This window comes from Protopterus annectens, chromosome 2.part0 (genome assembly GCF_019279795.1).
Source record: "Protopterus annectens isolate FY-2018-M chromosome 2.part0, PAN1.0, whole genome shotgun sequence".
NCBI lineage: Eukaryota > Metazoa > Chordata > Ceratodontiformes > Protopteridae > Protopterus > Protopterus annectens.
Genome location: NC_056728.1, coordinates 1,472,605,295 through 1,472,627,972, shown reverse-complemented (window position 1 = coordinate 1,472,627,972; position 22,678 = coordinate 1,472,605,295).

The window sequence follows — 22,678 nt, the reverse complement described above, 5'->3', positions numbered from 1 at the left end:
TTAACTCAATCATTGGTTGCTAAAATTTATGTTTACTTTGGTATGCCGAACATAACAGGTATTTTTTTTAATGTTATATATATCAATATAGTTATAAAATAAAAAATTTAATTTTCCCTTATAATATACGGAAATACCCCTCATTCTGTTATGTGCTCCTGATTTTGATTTTCATTAAGCTTGACATTCGGCATGTGATTTGGTGATAGATACATTTTTTTTTTTTCAGTGTACATATCTAAATATCAATCACAGTCCACCCTTATCGGGTTTAAGCAGCCCCTACGGGCATGTTTACAGGTCATCTAACATTTGGAGTTGTGTTTTTGTGTCACCCCCTGTTCAAATTCAAATTGCATTAAAGAAAAAAAAGGTGATTAAAAAAACTAGGAGTACCAAAAGAATGAAAACTGTCCTTCATACTCTTGTCCTTCGACTTCTCTTTCCAATTTAATTCTGGCTTTTCGGTGCGTTGGCCGTTGATGCTGGCCTAAAAAATTGTTGTTGTTGTAATTTCTATTGTTAGCATTCTGTCCTTTTGTTCTGCTCTAGGTTACATCATTCTGTTAAAAAAAAAAAAGCTAGGGGTAGCTTTGTCACTTTTGATCGCTGCCTATCCCTTACAAGCTTGTTAAGAATGTTTGCTAATTCCAATGTTATGTCTAATCTAATAATTTCAACTTAAATGTTTTGTTGATTAGTATTTGTGTTTGATTATAAGAAGTTGGAAACATTGAAATTAAGTATTTGCACATGTTGCTGTATGCCTTGTATTTGGAATAGCTGAAGTTGTTAAAAAAATTTCAAGGAGCAGCAATTTCTCAAGTGCCAGTCATTTTTTTCTCATTCCCTTCGTATTAAAATAAAGTATACATTGGTTAAATATTAAGCCAGCAATTTACCTTTTTTAAGCTTCAGTACCTTAGTCAAACAGTTTTTCAATTTGTCAGAAATTGAAAATTACTGTTTCCTTGGGCATGTGTGTTAGACAAATTTGTAGTTGAAAAACAAATGCATATTAATGCTTATCATTATATTTGCTATATCATTAAAATTGCTTACCTGTATTATTGTCAGCTTCACTACTCGCTTCACTTGTGATGGTAAAAAGGAACAAGGAACACCACACGGTCGGACCTATGGGAGGACCTCTATACAAAAATAGCGTTCAAAATTTCATTTTAGCATTTGAGCAGTTTTCATTTATTTGCTGCTGCCTGTTTAAGCTGGAGTAAGGTTTCCGTGGCTTTTTTGTGTTTGCGCTTTACCAAAAGAGTGATAGTCTTTCCAACGTGCATCGATTTGTCCCATTGGATTTACAGGTTTCTTGACGACTTCTCGGACATTTCGAATTTTCCCATGAGGCAAAACTGCAGTGTGTCGTATGGCCAGAACCAGGTAAACCAAAAAACAACTGACAGACCAATTCTCAGGTAACCATTTGTATGCCTTTCTGCCACACACAAAATAACAATCCTCTACTTTAGTAGTAACCTTGCTATGAATATACACTCGCCCTGCATGAAACATTTTTCTATCAGTTGTAGACAGCTGTTTATAAAGAACAGAATTATGTTTTACTTCATCAAGTTCTTTGTGCATCAATCCAAGAAATGAATCATAGTTTGTATTACAATAAAGATCTACTTTGTTACCTTTAGTGTAACATCTATAAGGAACAGTCACATTGCAATTGCTCCAACCCACCTGAACAGTATCATTTTTATAAAAACACACAGTTCCCTTTTGTGGAACAGACAAGTGCAATGCTATTTTATCTTGTGCTGCAATGGTTGAGGTAGCATAAATCAAGTTCTCCCAGGTCTCATTGACCCCTAGGGGGACTGTAGTCATTAATAACCCCCAGTATGCTGTCGGCAAAGCTGTGCAAATCCAGCAATTCGAAACATTGAAAGTCTCAGCATACACATATTTAATTGCCTGGTGAGTGTTAAAGTTTGGATGCCAGTTTATGAATAATGCTTCACGTTTATTCAGTTCAGTCTGTGTGGCTGGGAAAAGAAAAGGCCACAACAAAAAGATTATTGTCACAAATACAGTTAACAGGATGATTATGCAATACTTCTGAGGAAAGGGTTGTTCTGCATTCCTGTTTCTTCTGGACTCTATCATTTTTGCTCTTGGCATGTAACAAGATTTTTGTCCAGTTCAAAGTTTTTAACTAATTTACAGTGGGTCAGGTGGATCCAAGAGGCACGCGCCGCGATTTTGACTGCAGCGGGTGTTGACAAAAGCACTTGATATGGACCTTCCCACTTTGGAGATGCCCAATTTTTCTTTTTGACCACCTTCAGCCAGATCCACGCTCCAGGGGGGACTGCCACTTCTGACGGTCTGGTTCGTTCTTTATCTGAAACAGAATTTAACTGTAACAAATGTTTAGAATCTAACAAATTACGCATATACTCTGCTAATGTACTGTCAGCTTCCTGGTCTGCGGGCATGAGAGATTTCCACTGAGGTATATAGTAAGCCCTTCCAAAGAGCTTTTCAAAAGGAGTCAATCCTTTTGCATTCGGAACAGTTCTCATGCTCAGCAGTGGCAGGGGCAGACAGTACACCCAGTTTCTCTGTATTTCTGCTACTAATTTTCTTAGCTTGCTCTTTAAAATCCCATTATGCCTCTCTACTAGCCCTGCTGATTGAGAGTGATACGCACAATGATTTTTTAGGGAAATGCAAAAATATTTACTTAACTGCTGTATGGTCTGATTCACGAAGTGTGTGCCATAGTCACTGTAGATCCTTTCTGGAGTGCCGAATCTAGGGATGATTTCTTTAACAAGAACTTTGGCCACTGTCGTACCGTCTGGATTTTTAGTTGGAAAGGCTTCCATCCATCTGGAAAACATATCTACAATGACAAGACAATACTTCTTATTTTCACATTTATTCAACTCTATGAAATCCATACAAATAGTATGAAATGGATACGGTGGTGTAGGGAAACTCCCTTGCTTGGGCTTTAATGCCCCTTGTGCATGATGTTTATTACAGGTGTGGCATAACGAACAGAATTTTTTAGAATAATTTGTGAATCCATACGTCATGAACACTTTGTTCACCAGCTGTACCATCACCCCTGTTGAGACATGGCACTGCCTAAGGGTCAACAAAGCTGCATATCTAAACAAATTAGATGGCAATATCGGTTTCCCTTCTTTAGAGATGTACAGCCCCTTTTTGAGAATTGGCTCCTCGTTTTACCCATCTTTGTTTTTCAGTTTGCGTAGTAAGTGTTTGCATTGTCTTTAACATTTCTAAGTCTAAAATCTCAGAGGGTTGTAATTCCTCATTCAAAAGAAATACTTCTGAAGCTGCCTGCTTTGCAGCTGTGTCAGCTGTTGCATTACCTTTTGAAATCCTGTCCTGTTGTTTGGTATGAGCTGTGCATTTACAAATAGCTACTTTCTGAGGCAACTGAATAGATTCTAAAAGATCTAAAATAAACTGTGCATGATTGATTGGTTTGCCAGTAGATGTTATCATTCCTCAATTTTTCTACTGTTGCGCAAAAACATGTACAGTAGAAAAAGCATACTGGCTGTCAGTAAAAATGTTCACACATTTACCCTTTGCTAAGGTACATGCCCGTGTCAAGGCAATCAATTCTGCTGCTTGTGCAGATAAACTAGGTGGTAAAGATTTTGCTTCTATAATGTCTGTGTCAGAAACTACTGCATATCCTACTAGGTTCTGTCCTGCAGGACCCCTTTTGCATGAGCCGTCCACGTAGTATGTCACCTCGGCATCATCCAAGGGAACATCCGTAAGATCTTTTCTAGGCAGTGTCTTTTGCTCAATCACCTGCAGGCAGCTGTGTGGTGTGCCATCTGCAGGGGTTGGGAGCAAGGTAGAAGAGTTCAAAGTTGTACATCCTTCAATTGTCATATGAGGTTGGCTCAACAATATAGTCATACAGGAAAGATGCCTAGCAGGGGAAAGATATGCTACCTTTTCTTGCAGTAAAATAATTGCGACTGCATGAGGCACTCTCAATGTGAGAGGGTGGAACAACACTACTGAGGCCGAAGCCTGTACTGCCATTGCAGCTGCAACTACTGCTTGTACACAGTGAGGTAAAGACCGTGCCACTGGGTCCAGTTGTGATGAATAATAAGCAATAGGGCGATGCTTGTCCCCATGCTGTTGTGTTAACACTGATGTCATATAATCTTGCTTACAATCTACAGTTTGGAAAAAACGTTTATGATAGTTTGGTAATCCCAAAACTAATGAGGACGCTATTAACTGTTTCAGTTTGCAGAAAGCAGATTCTGCTTCTGGTGTCCATTGTAATAAATCCTGTGCTGCCATAGGCTTTTTATAAATCAGGTTAGTCAATGGTGCAGATTCCAAAGCATAGTTTGGAATCCAACTCCGACAAAAAATAGTCGTACCCAGGAAGGACATCATTTCCTTCTTGGTAGTGAGTTTTGGTGCTTGCAAAATCGCTATTTTTCTGTCCTCATCTAATGTCCTACCTTCCTTGGATATTACATATCCTGGGTATTTAACTTGTTTTTTCCAAAGCTGCAGTTTATTTTTGTTTACTTTATGTCCTTCAGTGGCTAAAAATTGTAATAGCGCTATGGTATCTTCTTTACAATCTTGCTGGGTGGGGGACCCCAGCAGGATATCATCAACATAAAGCAAAATCTGACTACCTCTCGGTGGGGTAAACCCCGCCAAGTTGCTTGCCATTTCTTGTGAGAATATTGTTGGACTTTCACAATACCCCTGTGGCAGTCACGTATATGTATACCTTTTCCCCTGAAATGTGAATGCAAACCAATGCTGGCTGTCAGGGTGTATTGGTATCGAAAAGAACGCATTGCTGATATCTACCACAGAAAAATATTTCTGTTGAGGTTTTAAATCATTCAACAGGGTGTGTGGGTCTGGCACCGTAGGTGCCCTTGGTATTACTGCATCATTTACAGCTTGTAAATCTTAGACCATACGCCACTCTCCATTCGCTTTCTTAACAGGAAATAAGGGTGTGTTACATGGTGAATCAGGAGATTCCACCAGCACCCCTTCCTTAAGTAAAGCTGCTATAATAGGTTTGATTCCTACCTCTGCATCATTTCTTAAGGGATACTGTCTCTTTTGTGGTCTAAATGCTGACTTTGGCGTAATAGTAACTGGTCCCGCTGTACGAATAAGTCCTACATCTGATTTTCCTGTCGACCAGAGTTTTCTGGTATATTCTGTAAAGCATTCTCTTCCTCCTTCAATAGGAGTGCTAATCAGCTGTCCTTGCTAGACTGCAAGTGTACAGCTGGGTGGGTCTGGGTTATCCAATTCAGCTTCTGCACTTGTATTTCTTGTTCTGACAGTTCTAACTCTGTCTGTTTTTCCCATCTCGTGACTTTTTCTCCTAAGTCTACCCATTTTACATTCTTGTCCTTAGTTAAGTTAACATGTGGTAATTGATTAGATTTATAGAGTGCAAAGAACTCCTGGGGCAATGAACAGCTGGCTACACTGTTCCCTTCTGTGTCCCAGTACAGATTACGTAATGCCAGTCTGTTTGCATGATTTCTAAACAATTCTTGCTCATATTCCTTATCAGGTCCTGGTGTATTACAATAATACAGAGTACAGTGCAACAAATGCTGTTTATCAGTGTCAAGGGAGGGGAACTTGCTGATGGCTGTGTTCATCAACTCTTCGGTCACTGCCCCTGGACCAGTTGTAACCAAGTCCTGGCTGTACCAATAAAACATTTCACCCTCCGGTTGCACTGCAAAGGTATCAATTTGTCACTCTACTTCCATACCCTGCATAGTTGGAACTACTGCTATACCAAATAGCTGCATAAGGTCTCTGCCCAAGAGGTTTACTGGGCATTTTGCAGATACAACAATTTTGCTTTTCTGGGTCAATCCTGAAACAGGATCAGTTATCACAATATTATGGGAGAGGGGCTCCCGATACAGCTGTCCATTAGGTGCTTTCACTAATATGTAATCAGGTGACTCTGAATTCTCTGGCAGTTTGGAGGGATGTACCAGGGTCGGTGATGCCCCTGAGTCACACAAGAATCTGACTTTCCTCCCTTCTACCAGGAGTGTAACTTCTGGTTTTGTGTCTGCTAAATAGAGCTCTAAGCTCAATAAAGCCAAATCCAATATTTCATTTTCTTCACTATCCGTGACTTCTTGCACTTCCTCTATTTCTTCTGTCACATCCTCTACTCCCTCTATCACATACTCATTTGTCCTTTCTCTGCTATCCCCTTCTAGTGATCCCTGACTATCATATAGTCAGTCCTCACCCTCCGTATCCTCCGTGGTTGCCTTCTTGTTTTTCTTGCAATCCCTTGCCAAGTGTCCTTTCTTACCGCATTTAAAACATTCACCCCTTTTCTTTCGCCCTTCAAAGTCCTCTGATCGTTGATCAGATTGTTTGTTTTTCTGGGCATTTCTCTTGCCCTTTTTCCCAGACTGTACTACATATACTTCTGCTCCATCTTCTATAGAAAATACTTGGGCTTTCTTTTTCTTTTTGCTATTAAAATGCCTTTCGGCATGTCTAGCATATTCAAGCAATGACTGTAACCTGCTTGTACAATGATCCCCCATGTGTTTTGTAATAAAGCTGCTTATAGGTGCAATACTGCCTTTCAAAAATGCATTCTTTAGCTGCTGCTTGTATGGGGAATCATGTGTCTGATCTTCAGGAACCTGCATTCCACAATGGTTATTAAAACATTCTAATAGTCTGGCATAATATCGGTCAATAGCTTCACCTTCCTGTTGGATGCATTGATTAATGCAAGTCCAGTCAGCCCTAGGCTTCCATTTCTCAGAGATTCGGTCTGTAAGACCTTTCACTCTATTGTCTAACTCTGCGTGCTATGTGGGAGGGGCCTGAGCGCAATATCACAGGGATTCCAGTTGCCACTAATCATGTGCCAATCTGGTCCCACAATTTGTCTGACTACTTTTTCTACCTCTTCTCCATTTAAATTATAACTCAGCCTCATTCCTTGCAAATCTTCTAAGAGCTTTCTAAAATTAACTTTTGGATGGGGAATTCCCTCAGTGGCATTCCGGATGTCTTCCGGAGTCCAGGGTCTATACACTAAAATAGTTGGGTCCTGACCTTCTTGCCCTGCCTGAGGATTAGGCACTTCTATAAGTGGGCATATTTCTTCTTCACTCATAAATCGTGAATTTCTACCCATTTGATATAACTCAATGTCCCCTTTTGAGTTTCCTGCCCATGTTCGAGACCTGGTCTCGACGGGATCTCTAATAAACGGTTTTGCTTTTGTAGTGTCTCTACTCATACTGACAGCAGGATATCGCAGGGGTGGACTAACTTGTTCACTTGCCTCATATTCTGGTAAGGGAGGTGGAGGGGCCGATGCTATTACTAAGTTATTGTCCTCCTTATCTAAAAACATTGCTTTTGAATTATTACTCTTTTTTTTGTTCCCTTCGGTTTACTTCCTCAATCCACCTGTGTGCCTGAGGAATTCCTAATTGACGTTGCTTTTTTACCCGACCTCTAGAATTGGTTTTAAGCTGTTTGACAAGTTTGACAAGTGAGGATTTTTCTAATTTACCATCAAATTTATACTTATTAACCCATTTTGAGTAATATTTAATATTATCAGCACGCTGTGACTGCATGTATTTTGCGTCTTCGGTTAACGGCGGATTTTGGGACCTTTTGTACAGTTATTACCCATTTTGTTCTACCCTTTTAATTGTTACGTAACACCTTATTTTTAACGTAGTACCACAGATGTTTTCATAGTCTCTTCAGAATGACTGCCTACCTACTCTGTTTCCCTGATCTATGACAAGACAGTAATCTTTCTGTCCCTGACTTATAAAGTCTCTAACAGAACAAATACAAATCTAGTCCCTGATCTAAAACAGAAAAAGAAGGTAGATTCACCTTACCTGAGCCTTCGTGATTGATCACCTGGTTCGAGTAAACCCGTCCTTCAGTCGCAGATCAGAAAGTGGCTGGCCTCTTTTGTACGACAATTCAGTCGGAGGACTTTTCAAATAAGAAGAACCGATGTGGTTTCTTCCCCGTACAGTTTCAAGCCACCTGGCCTGTCTGATCCGAGGCGAAGTGAAGGTTTCCGGTCCGAAGGACCAATCTGTCAAAGGAAAAAACTTCAAAGACCAATACACGTAAGGTTCAGTTAAGGCACTTTAATTTACTTGCAGCAAGGAGACAAAAGCATGCAAATACAAGGATTTGTCTAACTACTAACAGGAAGTATGTTCATTCTTATACTGTTTTACAAGACATGGCCTTTTAAGCTGACGTAATCAAACACAACTTTTAGCATTGTTCTACAGCAGATGTTACTTCAGATTTTCTGCTGACATGACTAGATTTGTGAGAAACTTTTCAGAAAAACAACCTGGCCTTGGTGACTATTAATCCATTTACAAGCGTCTATTGTGCAGTGTTACATTTCAAGGTACTCTTCTAATACAGATACAAGCAAATGCTGACTGCAGTTCATATTTTCAAGCAGGCTTTGTACTAATTATATGTAACCTCTACAGCTGTATATTTTCTCATGGCACAGCGGAACTTCTTGTCTAAGTTTCATACAAGTAGTATTGTTCTATTCATTATCTTCTTAATGCAAGCAGAAATCACCTGCTTATCAGTAAATTTCCAAGGCACAAGCAAGATTTTAGCTAACAATACAAGGTCAGAAAGCAACTGCAGTTTGTACAGATTTATGCAGTATGAAATAGAATAAATGTGTTACCTCTTTTTCCAGCTCTAAATGCACTAAGCATATTGCTAATACACACATTAATACATATTTTTCTAACAATCCCCTTTGGGAATAACAACATGCACACACATTACCACATAGGTAGTTCTCCATTACATACAGTTGGAGTTGTTAGGGGGTTGGGGACATGACTTGTTCGTACTGTCGCCTTTGACAATCACGTTGCCAAAGTGGTTGGACAGACCTTCTATATAGGCCACCTTATCCCATATGGTTTCACATCTAGATTGAGTGAGGTCATTGTGCCCCTATACTCATCACAACCATGCTTGGTTACAATGCCACATTTGGGGTGTACCTTACCCGCCACCTGCAGCAACTGTACTGGCCACAGAAGTTCCTCACCAAGCAGATCTAGGGACTCACATGGATGCCCTGCACAGTTCGGATGCAGTAACTCCAGCTCTACTCAGTCGCTTACCACCTACTCGGATATGATGTGTGCCTGTTGTTTACAGATATATCCAACCCAGAATTACTGGACATACTCCACCTCAGGATATCCGACTCCCTTGGAGCTACACACTCCAGGGACATATACCTCAGCACAGATGTTAATAGGACATGCTGGAGGGACAGATTCTTATCCCAGAGGCTCCACTCACTCCGGATTGTAATCCCAGTTTCACATAGGCAGAGCCACCCACTGACCACCTACAGGAGACATCTTGATGACTGTATGGGTGATCATATGTTTACCCCTGGGATATCTTCTGTGTCCCTGCTAGACAGAGGCACACTAGCCTAAATGTACATGGGCTATCTTGTGTGACCTACCATTCACACGCAGTGTAGTAATCTGACAGGGTTGCGAATGCCAAACACACTCTGGTTAGGCTTGTACATGCCCTAGGGCAGATAGCCTAGTATCGACCTCTGAACCTATGCTAATGTTCGGGATGCACAATGTTTATTGTTGATACTGTTTACAGGTCTTTATCATCTTTGTTTTACCAGTTTCTATAAACAACTTAGGTATCTGCAGAACATATTTGATTATGACAGGGTTCCACTATATTATATATGTGTCTTTTGTCATATAACTGTGTGCACAGGGTGGATTGCTGGATAGTGAGAGGTTCCTGGTTTGACACATGCAACTGCCAGATATGTGTGGCCCACTGCTGTACTCAGACATGGCCTAAGTGTGTGAGCATGCCCAGTTCAGGCTTTCCGTGTTTTGTTGCCTGACATTTGTCTCATTTATTCAAGTGTGTGAGCATGCCCAGTGTGACCTTTCAGTATGTTGCTATCTGAGGTCCACTACATTTGTTGATGTGTGTGAACATGACCAATATTAACATTTATACTGTGTGTGTTAGAAGTCAGGTTCTGTTCTTACTGCAGGACTCACCTTTGTCTCATATCTCGACAGGGACTATGCTGTGCCTGCAGGGTTTCCATGAGATACTTTGCAAGACTTATCAACATTCCTTCATACAGACTGACCACTGCGATGCTGTCATGGTTTAGTGGTTCAGTACTTTAACTATAGTGCACAGTATCCTGGGTTCGAGGCCCATCAATGCTTTATATTTTCATACTGAGAAGACCAGACTGCTTAAGGGCCAGTTAAGCAAATATGAGCATGCTGGCTTTTGTTCAGCTATGCCCTACTTAGACCAGGCTTGTCTGACATTGCTCAATATTCACCAACATTGCTGGACGTTGCCCAATATTACTCAACATTGACCACAGTTGTGCTAGTTGGTGTGTGCGATTTTGCTTGCATATACTACATGGTGGTAAATGCTGTTTAGCACTGCTTTATATTGCTTAACACATGGCAATCATGCCTCAGGTGGTGCTGCAGGGCTGCCTAGGTGGGATGCACATACTACACTCCCTGTACATGTTTGAAAGCAGGTAGTGTCAACTTAGGCATCCCTTTTACTATATGTGCAAGTCAGAGAGAGGTATCATTTCCAGAGTTCCTACTGAGCCAGTGTATGTGCTATGCATTGCCTCTTTGCCAAGGCCAAAGCATACTGGGCATGCTTCTTTCTGCCTACTGGGGTAGGCTCAGGTTGTTCCTCCTCTGAATCACGCTCTGCCTGTGATGGCCTTGGCAATGGTGGGGGGCTGTTTGGCCCAGAACTATGCTGGTCCTGCTGCAGCTGTTTTCACAGGATCATATTATGAAGCATAGCACATACCATGACAATTTGGGTACATGTAGTTGGTGAGTACTGCAAGGCTCCACCAGATGTGTCCAAGCACCGGAACCGTGACTTGAGCAGCCCAAACACACGCTCGATTACATTACATGTTTTTGCGTGTGCCTCATTATGGCGTTCCTGTTCAGGTGTGTGTGCATTTCTAATGGGTGTCATCAGCCACGGCTCCAGTGCACAGCCAGCATCCCCCACTAGGTGACCATGTGGGATGTCCCCATTGGCAAATGTCTGGTACAGCTGCGTCAGATGCCAGATATGGGAATCATGGTAGCTTCCAGGGCAGCCAGCACACACATTCAGTATTATGCCCTGGGCATCACACATGACCTGGCAGTTGATGGAGGGGAAGCCCTTGCAGTTGAAGTAGACCCTACCCCACTCACCAGCTGGTGCTTTGATGCATATGTACGTGCAGTCTATTGCACCCACTACCTCAGGGTATTCCACTATTTGCTGGAAGAGATGCATATTGCTGGCCAATACCTCACGGGAATTGGGGAAATATACATGATCACCAACATGTGCTGACGTGGCATCCAGGAACTGGTGCAGTACCCTGGATGCTGATGCCTGTGATATCCCCATCACATCACCGGTTGGCCTCTGGAAGGTACCTGTTGCTAATATTCTTAGGCCAACACATACCTTGGTTTCCACTGGGATGGGTTCCCCTCTGTTGGTTCTGTGTGTGAGGCGTGGCCTGCACAGCTCAGCAATTTGCTGCAGGAGGTCTCTGTCCATATATAGCACACCACTAACTCCAGTTCATGTAGCCCCTGGTAGGTTACCCTGGGCCCTCTACACTCTTACCCTGTACACTCTTCTCCTTCTCCTCACTGTGTGTTGTCCAGCAGCATTTCCATTGTCACCACCCTCAGCATGTTGCATATGTCGCCTTATAACAGCAATGGCAGCCCCTAACATTTCTTTGACTCAGTAAAGCTTTTTCAGTTTTCACTTCTATTAGCTTACTGCAGTGTCTGTTGTGAGAAACATAATGGACTGTTGTTTGCAGAGTTTTAAGTGCTAGGCTGGGCTGGGCCAGTGTACTGCCTCTGTAATTGCTTGATTCTGATTGTTTTCACCTGCTAGCTCTGCTAGTACTCCCTGGTAGCTTCCTACTATTTCTTGTGCTTCCTTTTTCCTTTCTGTTTCCTCAGGGGGGCAGCACCGCGCACATAAGTGCAAACACACTCACAGCAGCTCACACGGGCACACACATGCTTACAAGGAGTAAAACTTGCTTATTCGGGTTAAAACGCACGCACACCAGCGCAAACATGCTTACAACTCTTTAAACAGCCTTATACATGCTTACTCCAGCTTAAACGTGCACACTCATGCTTACACGCGTGCACTCTGTCTTACTCGGGTTTACAGGCACGCACAAAGACGCATACCCGCACAGCAAGAAAATTTGGTGTTATCCACGGCATACACCTTCCATTTCTTGTCTTTACCTAGCCTACCTGTTGACACACCTCTTTCCATGATGTGTAAATGACAGCTGACACATGCCACTCTGGTCCAGTGAGCTTCACTTCTTTCATACATACCCCACTCGTGATGTCACCTATCTTCTACTCTCTTACTCCACTTATCCTACTCCTACACTCCACTGACTGTGCTCATTTGCTATGTAAACTTGCGATTCACTATCCTAACCCTCCTTTGCGTAGGATTGCCTACTAATGCTTGGTTATATCTCTTAGACTGAGCTTCCCCCCTTAGCAACCTCTACTCGGTGGCCATGTTGTCTTCAGCCTGCCATTTCCTTGCATTGTACATTAACAATTTAAATAAGATCCACATTTGTGGGGTTTAATTTTTAGTTTTCTGGTTTTTAGAGTGCAGCCCATTTGTGCATTGCTGCGCTATGCTTAAACATAGGAAATCGGAGAAAAAAAATTGTTTTTTTTCATATTGCATCGGGAAACATTGCCAATGGCCGTATATTTGGCCATTGGCATGCTTCCTGCACTGAATACAACCTTTATTTGGACCTGTCACGGATCCGTTTTGCTATTTGCAGAACGGTACTCAGTTGTCAACTGAGTACATTTCTGCAAATAACACTGCTCTTACTCGGACAGGTTTGGGTTTCCTGAATCGCAAATCTACCTCATTTGCATGCCTTTCACCTGCAATTGAGGTAATTTGCATATCCAAGCACTGTCCGTGTAAGAGCCGTTTTAGGAGCTCTCTTGCATGCCCCTGCAGGCTGTTCCTGGATCACTCGTCGGACATGATGGCTGCATGGAGTCTTACTCTACTCTTAGACTCCATGCAAGCCATCGTGAATCCGGCCCTTAAAGTACAGTAATGCATTTTCTTATCACAGGAAGTGCAGTAATAAATGTGTAGTAATGTTTTAATATTGAATATTTACATGTATTTATATAATTCTACCTAAATTTAAAGTGTGAATCTTCATCCTTTGAAATATGAGGATGTTACATATGTGTATATTGCTGCTGCTATGAATAACAAATATATATGCAAACTCAATCATCACAACAGATTGAACTGCAGCTCCACAAAAGGGAACAAAACACAGTTATGTATGGAAAACCATATTGAAACAACAGGATATTTTAGCAAGGAGGTAGCTTTCCCTCCATCAGACATGTGGAATGTTTCACCAAATGTGCTCTCCTTAGGTCATTTTCAGTTAATGTGAGCTTGAGGGAAGATCAATGTTTAGAACTACTGGAATATGACTCTTTCACCCTTTCTTTTGCTATAATCTGACCAGATAAGAGGTTCATGACAAAGATGAGAAAGTTTTCTGTCTTAAGATGTAAACATTAAAGGGAGATTAATGCTCATGGGTAATATCAGTCCTGAAATCACAACTTAAAAATTGGACTTGCATTGGAGTGAATGGAAAAGATCAAACAATACAATTTCATGTAACTATCTCAATCAGATAATGAGATGTACATTAGCTAGAAAAAACTACAGAGTATATCTTCATCATACTAAAGCATTCATTTCTCCTATTAAATCCAGAAAAGCTTCTGGAAAGTTGTAAAGGAAATTAAAGGACCTACTTCTTAAACTTGTGTGAGAAAAACCTTGTCAAATACCGCAGTAACTGAAATTGAGTTATACCTGATAAAATTCATTAAAGAATACATTATATATCATTTTTCGGCTAAACATCTCATACTGCAAGTCTAGAATCTTTTTTTTAGAAAACATTAAATGAGTAACACAGATCTTTCATTTCAGATTAGTACCTCTTCCAAGTCTGTGTTAAAGATAATGGAGGAAGTTCACTGCAAGCCTTGTTTTGGTGTGACATATATTCACCCCTCTTTTTCTTAGATTAGGTATCCCTCGATTCCTAAAAGCTTACATCATTATTTTATCATTAAAATCAGAAATCTTTTCACCCCAGATAAAAATGAAGTAGTCATTGCACAGTCTAAAGTACTCAGGGAAGCGACCTTAGATCTATATCAAACTTAAATCCTTTTGCTAAAACATTTGAAGCAGAGGTCTACAGTCAAGTACTAGAGTACTATTAAAACATGCACTGTTATAATATTCGCAAGGTGTATTGTTTAAAGTTTCATCATTTAGACAGAAATAAGCAGTTTTTCAGATTGTATCTGCTCATATAGGGATAAAGATTTTTCATTGCTGCAATTTCAGTCAGCCAATTGCACTTTTCTGTGTGAGTTAAGTCCCAAAGAGTAAACATATGGGTTACTTTATAGACAGAACATTCAAATTGTCTGTTAGAGGAAGCTGCTCTGAGGAAGTGAGGCAACTCAGAATGTCCAGTGCTAGGCCTAGTTCTCCTCCTCTGTTATAACAGTTACAAAGTTCCACTTGGTTTATCCAAACTTATTTTAACACAGTATTCAAATGAACTCATTATGCTTAAGGCAGAAAAAAAGTGTCAAAACATCCAAATAAATTTGCAAAATGTGTTCATTACCAGATGCCAATTGCTTCAGACTCATAGCCTAAAGTCTGATTACACTAAAATCAGCAACCTTACTTTTTGTTGCCTCTCAGGGTCACAATCAGACTTCCCTACTTAATATTAAAAATCCAAAAGAATGTAATCTTATATGTAAGGCTACCAGGAGTGGTTACTTTAGCATATGGCAGATCCTAACTTTAAGTTTAAATATCATAGAGCCCATAAAGGATGAAGTGTTAACACAGCTCAGATTTTTCTGTAAAATGTCTGGCCCACACTCTCCTGATGCAATACAGGTTATATTAAAAAGCTGTAATTTCTGGTGTAAAATGTGCTCTTCCTCTGTTAGCTAGATGTTCATCTCGAAACATGTATTTCCTGCAAACTTACTCACTTTCCTACGAGTTATAGCTGACTCTTAGTGAGACACTGTGGACCACTCTAAACAAAATTTGTAGTTTTATGTTACCATCTGAGGCTTGAGAACACCAGAGCTTGTCATAGAGAAAAAGGGGTTACTGACAGAAAGTTTGCTAAAGTCAATGTATTAAAGGTGGCATTCATAGTCCCAAGGTTTGCAGTTGTGCTGTGGTTATCTGTAATGAGTGCGGCTATACCCCCTCCTTCCCTAATCCTTTTGCTCCTACACCCTCTTCAATATATTTGCATGCAGGGGATAGATCCTCCTGTTTTTATTTTATTTGTTTATTTATAGGAGAGAGAACTTGGGGAAGGAAATGGGGAAGAGGGTATAGGAGTGAGAGGACTGGAGATGAAGGGAGGAGAAGAGAAATTACTATGTTCACCCGTGTCCTATCTCCAATGTTTCCACTGCCTGATGTTCAATAAGTGGAAGACCCCATTTACATGGGGTGGAGGACTCGTGTGGCTCTGTGCTTGGAGTGCCCTGGAGCAATGAATCTTGCACCTAATGAAGAATGTCTTGCAAGGGCTGAAGGCTTCTCTCCACTACTACTCCAACACATAATCCACCAGGTCCTGAAGCTCACAATGCTCATGGCTCTCTTGGTTATTTATAGGATCTCTGGAACTTTGGAAAAGGAAACATACATAGGACAGAAAGGAAAAAAGAAATGCAGAGTAGTGCATAATTAAAATATAAAACTGAGAGAGAGGGTAAAATGACACACAAAATAGAGACAATAATTTCACTCATACTAAAATGCTGTCACTGTATACTTTTTTGACAGTGTTTACTAAGCATCAAATGAGCAAGTGTAAGATATGAAAAGTTACTACACTTTACACTTTCAATGCAGTAATGCTACACATTTAATAAGCAGGTGCTGGATTTTAAATGGCAAAACATTTTACAATGACAAAATATTCTGCAATATGGTAATGAAAAACATCTAATAAACAGTTGTAAGATATAAAGAGGTACTGCATTTTACAATGAAAAGATATTATGTAATATGGTACTGAGAAGGTTTTGCTGGAAATGTTATTAGTATTACAATATTTTTGCAAGTCTACTTCAAGTGCTACTTACATCTGAATGATTTCTGTAAAAGACGGTAGGCTACTTCCATTTTATGTGCAACGGAATGTTTTGAATAATTTCACATACTGATTTCAGAAACAGGAAATCAGTATGCGTGGTTGATTTTGTAAGCATAAATAATGTTTGCATACTCATGAGCATTCTCAGTGAGCCTAGCAAGCTTTCTTAGTGCTTATCATTTGTTACACCCAATCTCATCTACAGTATGGCTACTGAAAGAACTAAATGGATGCATAGTCATTACCTATCATATATATGTATCCATCGCTATGTAAGGCAGTCAGTGTTTACTTTAATCAGATATGAAACATTTTGTAAGCAACAAAAAATGCTTTCATACACTACATGCAATAACAAAAGGGTCGTTGCTCTGCCAAATCCAGCTGTTCGTAACAAAAGTCCAAAAGTAAACGAAAAAACGTAGCTGGATGCTGCTGGTTATATAAAACAATTTATTCCATAAAACAAGTACAACCGGGCGCTTCGAGCGCTGGTTGATCCCCTTCATCAGATAAAAGCATTACATCACATTGCTGTTTTTAAAACACATTCTACCCAATCATCAATTAATAAAAAACCCGCCTTTTGCTGAGTGCTGGTTTGAGCGGAACTACATCATTTAATCCTGGATCCCTGTGTGCTGTCAATTCCAGGATCCATTTAGTCTCAGCCAATTCAGTGCTCAATTTGATATCACCCCCCCTATGGGTCAAGTGCAAATTCACAATCACTCTGAAAGTAAAGCTATGCAAAGGATATTTTTTTTTTCAGATGTCTAAACAATGCATTACTTTCATTTTCATTTCTAATGTTAGACAAATGTTGAAGTATCCTTTCTTTCAACATCTGATTGGTCTTCCGACAATAATAGCTCAACACGAAGCTACACTCAGCTATATAAACTACATCAGTAGTATTACAAGTTGCTTTCCTTAAAACATATACCTTATTATTATTGGGGTGGCAAAATTCACCCTTTTTAATAAAGGCACATGCCTTACAGCGACCACAAGGGACTGTCCCTGCTCTCCCCATAACACTTTTCCGGACTGAAAACCTCTCTTCTCTACATAGAACATCTTTTAAATTTTTGTTCCTTTTGTATACAAGCGGTTGAGTGCCCACCATGTCTCTAAGAGACTCATCACTAGTTATGATGTTCCAGTTTTTACGTATAACGTTGCTGACCCCTCTAATATCACTCCCATAAGTCAATGTTACCTTTCGGGTACATGATCTAACATCCTTTACCACATGGTTGTTACAAGATGTATTTAGCCATGGTTTATATTTATCGGACCTATATGGTTTGTTCTTCTTTATAACATCCTTAACCATTTTCTCATTATAACCTCTGTCAATGAAACATTGACCCAAATGTACCAATTCCCCCTCAAACTGTTGGTCATCCTTACTCAGCCTGGAGATCCGTCCTAACTGTCCCTGAACAACATTAGGGAAAGTGTGTCTCGGATGCATGCTGTCAAAAGACAGCATCGTATTCCTCCAACACTCCTTCCTAAATAGCTTGGACGAAAAACTTCCATTTTGCTGTACTAAACATACATCCAGAAAATCCACGGCCTCCTTAGACATGACCACACTAAACCTAAGGAAGGTGGTAGTGGTATGGAGATAATCGACGAAGGACCTCAACTCTATATCTGTTCCCTTCCACAGAATAAAAATATCATCCACAAAACGGAAATATTTATATAGTTGTATCTTCCAAGCATGATTACCAAACACAAACAACTCTTCCCAATGGGAGAGCACAAGGTTTGCATAGGTATTGGCACAGGGGGTGCCCATAGCAATCCCCTGTGCCTGCCTATACACACTATCTGTTCCTTGAAATATGTTGTTTTCCAATACCAAGGTTAACAGTTCAACGACCAACTCCACTTTATTGTGTAAAAGTCCCCTAGCTGTTAAAAGGGTCTTGATGGCCCGTATCCCATAATCATTGTTGATGACTGTGAACAAATTGTTCACATCCAGGGTGGCCATTAAGCATATCCCTGGTGATCCCCCTGGCTTAATGTCACCAATCAATGTCAAGAAATGCCCTGTGTCTTTCAATATATGTTCTATGGAAGCCACATATGGTTTGAGAAACACTTCCAACCAAATCGAAATGTTCTCAGTGACCCACCCCCTACCCGATACAATCGGTCTTAGGGGTCACTCAGTGCTTTAAAAACTGGTGTGATCGGTTTGTCAACATGTAAAAACTCCAATTCCTGTGGTGTAATCAATAACTTTTGATTCAAAATGTTTAACTTGTTATGTACCCTATCGATAACCCTCCTCACTTCAATGGGATTAATCGGTAGGTAAGTGTTCATATCAGACAAAAGCATATTTAATTTCTGCACATACCAACTTGAATCTATGACCACAACTGAACCACCCTTATCCGCCGTCTTTATCATAATATCAGTGTACCCACTTAATCTGGACAACGCCAACCTCTGTCCATCAGTCAAATTATAATATCTCTCTCTATCCCTATCCTGAAAATACTCTACAAGGTCTCGGTCACATTGGTTAATAAAAAGTTGCAAGGCCGGTGTCAAAACCGGTACGAAATTGCTAGGTTTTCTTAGACCTACATTTGTACTCTCAGTATTACCATACATCTTCCCCAACATCAAACTCCGACAAAAATACATAACATCCAGTAATACTTCTTGATAACTACACATTTTGCTTGGAACAAACGACAAGCCTTTATTCAACACTGCAAGTTCATCCTGTGTTAAATCACGAGAGGATAAATTAAAAACAATATTGTTAGACTCACTATAAGTCACTCTACTGTCCGTCTCTTCTTCATCAATTCCCTGTCGTCGCTTGAAGAGCGCTTCCACAGACCCTTCTTTTTTACTTGGACTGGTAAAAGGTCCAAAAAATGACTCTGCATGGGCCGTAGTTTGGGTCTGGCTCCTGCTCGTGAACCTTTGTCAAAAACCTCATTAGAAACAAGGCCCACAGTCTCAGAGCTGGTTGTGGCTTCAGAACTAGTTGTAGCTTCACTGACGGTTTGCCCCGGTATGGGCGTATCAGTCGTGACCACAACACACCCCTCCGTTTCCTCATTAAAAACTGTGTCGACAACTATGTCTTGATTTGAAGAATCCATCAATCCGCACGGTGCAACCACGGTTGAAGGCCCTGGATCCGTATCTAGATGTACTATCTGTCCCTCTTTTCTATTGGTGCTCTTAGCTGTGTCAACAAATGGTGGTCCCCTCTGTCTATTCCATACAAAAATGTTCCCTTTAGAGAAATCATCGTGATCTCTATGGAGTTTACCCAGTTTCTGTGTCCGCAACTTTGTATCGTTGTCAGTAAACATCAAATACGTCTCATGGAGTTTCTTCTTGTACCGGGGTTCCGTATAATCATTTTCTAACTTATGTTGCAACAACAAAATGTCCTTATTTAACGTCACAACCTCTTTGGAGAAAAAATCATTTAGCAGTTCCATATACATAAAACTTGTACTAATATTGATAGATTGCCACCTGGCCAACAATTCTGGATACCTGTCTCCTTGGGACGGCATGCAAAGCACGCGCATTCCTCGGGGTACAATGCCGTATTCCAGACAGGCTTCGAGGTGGAATGTCTGCCACTGTAAACGCTGTAAACGGGTGACTTTATAACTCAAGTCCCTGAGATTGTCATCAAAAGTTTTCTCCATTGCCATTGGCATCCGTGTTACACTAGGTCTCGTTTGTGTGGCGCCAAAACCTAGCTTGAGTAAAGGATTAGATGTCGAAGTAAGATGGCTTATACACCAGTTTCCTGGTGAGGTGTTAGCGGTTCCCTGGTCAACCGCTATCCCCATCTCTGCTCTTTCCACAGCATGCATCACAACGATGGACCCCAAAAATCACAAAGGAAACAGTCAATAACAAAAGGGTCGTTGCTCTGCCAAATCCAGCTGTTCGTGCTGCTTGCTGCTGTTATATAAAACAATTTATTCCATAAAACAAAACATACACAGATGAGGGGGCTTTCGGGTTGATCCCCTTCATCAGATAAAAGCATTACATCACATTGCTGTTTTTAAAACACATTCTACCCAATCATCATTAGAAATGAAAATGAAAGTAATGCATTGTTTAGACATCTGAAAAAATATCCTTTGCATAGCTTTACTTTCAGAGTGATTGTGAATTTGCACTTGACCCATAGGGGGGGTGATATCAAATTGAGCACTGAATTGGCTGAGACTAAATGGATCCTGGAATTGACAGCACACAGGGATCCAGGATTAAATGATGTAGTTCCGCTCAAACCAGCACTCAGCAAAAGGCGGGTTTTTTATTAATTGATGATTGGGTAGAATGTGTTTTAAAAACAGCAATATGATGTAATGCTTTTATCTGATGAAGGGGATCAACCCGAAAGCGCTCATTACGTGTTGTACTTGTTTTATGGAATAAATTGTTTTATATAACCAGCAGCATCCAGCTACGTTTTTTCGTATACACTACATGCAACTCACTAACAATTGTGAATGATGTATTTGCATTTTGTGACAGTTTTTTATTTCATGTTGCTATTCATATGTTCATGGGTAAGTACTAGGCTAGTTGCCCTTGTGGGCAACTTTAAGCCTAGCCATTCTCCCTTTTGTGCTTGAATTAACCTATCCTGTTTGGTTAATGATTGGCCTTACCCATCCCATGGTCGATAATTATACATTACCCCTAATGAGAAAAAATGGGATCATATCACAGATAATTTGAGGGCATACATTTAGAAGCTGCCACTGTCCATTAGTAGAACAGGATGCAGTCCTTGAGAACATTTTCTGTTTCCCATTCATAGATCCAAGTTGCACTTGAATAAGAACAAAGATGATCTTGGTTTTCTGTGCATGCGAGTCTGTTCCAGAGCATTGGTATCCTCCACAAGATATACCTGTCCCTTCAAGTCATTCTGTTCATGCTGGAGAAGAGGTTTAGATCTGAAGTCCAGGTATTTTTGATGCCATTCAACTTGCTGATGTGTAGCAAATCTGTTAGTATTGTGTCAGAGGATGCTTTGCATTCCAGAGACAAGTCATATATTGGCAGTCTGAGGATATTGAGTATAGTGTCAGGGCTTTGAGTCAGTTCATGTAGGTCATGTTGTTTAGGTGTTGTGTCCTTTTAGTAATGTATCTCTGTAGGCATTCCACTTATCATAGGTTAGACAACTTGATTACCTTTGCAGAGTCTTTTTCAAATGGCAGAAATCTGTCCCTTGGGTGATAAATCTCTTGCACAAGCTAGGATTCCACCATGGCTACAGAACAGTTTGGTGGGGCAAGTATATCTCACAGAGAATACCGCTGCTCTGCAACAGACTCTCCATTCATGTAAAACAAACTTCATCCCTGTCCATGTTCAAGCACAACTTGGATCTGTGGATAGGAAACAGGAAATTTACTCTAGGACTGCCTCTTGTACTAGTAATGGAAAGAATTAGCTCCTAATTACTTTTTCCCCATGCATATGCCCACTCAAATTACCTATAGTATGATCCCAGTTATTGTTATTAGACGTAATATATAATTATTGACCATGGGGTGGGTAAGGTTAATCTCTAACCAAATGGGATAGGTTAATTGGAGCAGAAAAAGGGAAGAAAAAGACTTAAAATCACCAGCAAGGGCAGCTAGACTAGCACCTACCTGTGTGTGTGTGTGTGTGTGTGTGTGTGTGTGTGTGTGTGTGTGTATCTATATGTATGTATATATATATATATATATATATATATATATATATATATATATATATATATATATATATGTGTGTGTGTGTGTGTGTATATATATATATATATGTGTGTGTGTATATATATATATATATATATATATATATATATATATATATATATATATATATATATATATATATATATATATATATATATATATGTGTATATATATATATATATATATATATATATATATATATATATATATATATATATATATATATATATATATATATATATATATATATATATATATATATATATATATATATATATATATATATATATATATATATATATATATATATATATATATATACAAAAACACACACACACACACATATATGTAAAGATATAAACTTACATTTATGCATATGTATGTGTTTACTTATATATCTGTTTTTACATATATACAGTAAATATATGTTTGCCTTCATATATGCATTTCTAAT